Here is a 2,731-nt window from a genome sequence, read left to right on the forward strand (position 1 = left end):
TGCCATTAAAGAAGAATTAAAGACGAAATATGTCTTTGTCGAATTTTGTTTCAGTGCAGATATATGGATCTGAGGAAAATCCAAGGATGGATTTCTAAGAAGGGAATGAAACGAAAGAATAATTTATTCCACTGCATGTATAATCTTATTTTCACTTAAAATGCGCCTCTAATTATTATTTTGGGCAAAAAAATAAAAAGAGCATCTTCAATTTACAAATCTAATGAGCGTACATTTTTTTTTTTAAAAAATAGATGCCCCTGTTATAATTTTATTTCAAAATTAATCTTATTGGATAATTCCTATAATATGTTAAAAGTACTCGATAACTGCTACATGTAAAAGTTTTGAAATTTAAGACTTATTCAAAAATTGATGACTTAGAGTTTATTTCACCATACGTCTGACGTCTATGTATCTGCATGTACCTCTCTCCATATCCGTGCACTAGGGGATCATTAATATAACGGATCTATATTTTTGAAATTTAAGATTTATGTTTAAAATTTTTGAATATTGTTATATAATAATAGTTTCTACAACTATTTTATCTCCTTGATGGGTAGCAGATATGTGAATACAGACTATCAGGATGAGTTTTCATGTATACTTCCTCGATTTACCTGGGTGATCGGTGAAAAAATTCCATGGAGTCGAGCTGGTTATCCTAGGTTCTACGTTACTTGATTAATTATTTTTTTCTACAACTATTTTAGAGTTATTTTGATGAAGTTTAAATAATTTTGACCAAATTGATAAATAGCATTTTGATATAAGAGTGTTCAGATATCTTAAACCCTAAATAATAATCCTAAACTTACACTAAACACATAATAGCAGCTATTGCTAGCTGCTGCACATTATAACAATTACTGGTAGCTTCATATAGTATAAATCTTTAATCCTAAACTCATCTTAAACATGTTGTAGCAACTACTAGATAGTTTATATACATTGTAACAATTACCTAGTAGTTTTTGCACGTTGTAATAGCTACTGCGTAAATTCTACACAGTATAAATCTTAAATCTTAAATTCACCCTAAACATGTTGTAGCAACTACTGGATAACTTCTACACTTTTGTAGCAACTATCTGGTAGCTACTATAATCAAGTGTTCGTCTTTGTTGCGATGAGAGTTATACTTTGTTGCGTAAACACGAACTCCCGACTACAACTTTGTCCTCATTGGATCTCAGTATGATCAAGTGTTCGCGCCTCTTTTGGTATCCACACGAGCAAGTCTTTCGTCTGTCTCATGAACTCATGAAGTGGAGAAGAAACCAACCAGGGTTGTGCTAGCAACCATAAGGGAGGTTTTGGCCATGGTGGAAGAAGAAGAAAAATAAGAGCAAGAACACAAAAGTATCCTCATGAAAATGAATAAAAAACTCTTTTGTACTCATTCAGAAAATTATCTTAATGTCAATTGTCTTAATTGATATTAATATTTGTCTTAATCCAATGCATGATCAATTTAAAATTAACTCCCTTCTGCTCTTCATCTAATGCATGATCAATGAGCCTAATTTAGATTAGACTTAATCCAATGATCCATCATTGTTTGGCATGACCGATCGGCTGTATGGTTTAAAGTCTCTGGTCATCTATTTAACGTGATCGATCGACTATATGGTTTAAAATCTCCAATCGTCTGTTTAACATGACCGATCGACTGTATGATTTAAAGTCCCTGGTCATCTTTTTAATGTGACTAATTGACTAGGATAATTCTGCCTGCACTTTTTATAAATATATTGAGCAAAATACAAGAGTAAGTTACATGCGTACTTGTCAAGCTCTATAAGGTTGTAGATGATTGGCACTCTAAGGTCTATCTAATCTTTGACCTTTAGCATCTTCTAGATAGTAAGAACTAGAGACAAGCTTTTATACCACCGTGAATGGTCCTCCCCATTATAGATCTAGTTTATTAACATCCCCAACTAGCTTAATGTGCTTCCAGACAAGATCACCTACGTGGAAAAATCTAGGAATAACCCTTCTGTTATAATTTTGCCTCATCCTTTGACGGTATGATATAAGTTGAGCTGCTACCTTATCTCGAATTTCTTCTATCAAGTTGAGTACCATAAGATGTCGGTCGACATTATCTTCATCATATAAATGCATGTGATCTGATTCTATCCCTATTTTGACCGGTGTCACTGCTTCACCACCATACACTAAGTGGAAAGGAGTTATACCTGTTGATTCTCGAGGAGTTGTGTGATATGCCCATAATATACTGGGTAACTCATCTACCCAGCTCCCCCCAACATAATCTAATTTAGTCTTAAGCCCTCTGATAATTCCTCTATTTGTTACTTTGGCTTGTTTGTTACTTTATGGATAAGTTACAGAAGTAAAATCCTGTATAATACCATATCCTAAGCACCATTCTCAAATTCTTCTACCCTAGAATTTCCTTCCATTATCAGAAACCATCTTATGAGGAATGTTGAATCTGCAAATAATATGCTGCCATAAAAAATTGATAACTGCTTGCTCAGTAATCTTAGCTAGTGGTTCATGTTGGATCGAAAAGCGCCAGAGGGGGGTGAATAGCGCTCGTGGCTTTCACTCATTTCGATTTCGTAAAGAAGGCAAGTAACGCAGCGGAAATAAAACAATCAACACGCGAACACAAGTGATTTACTTGGTTCGGAGCCTTGGGCGACTCCTACTCTAAGGCCCACGATCGTTGATCGCTTTCTGTGGACAACAACTA

The sequence above is a fragment of the Zingiber officinale genome, chromosome 1B (genome assembly GCF_018446385.1).
Source record: "Zingiber officinale cultivar Zhangliang chromosome 1B, Zo_v1.1, whole genome shotgun sequence".
NCBI lineage: Eukaryota > Viridiplantae > Streptophyta > Magnoliopsida > Zingiberales > Zingiberaceae > Zingiber > Zingiber officinale.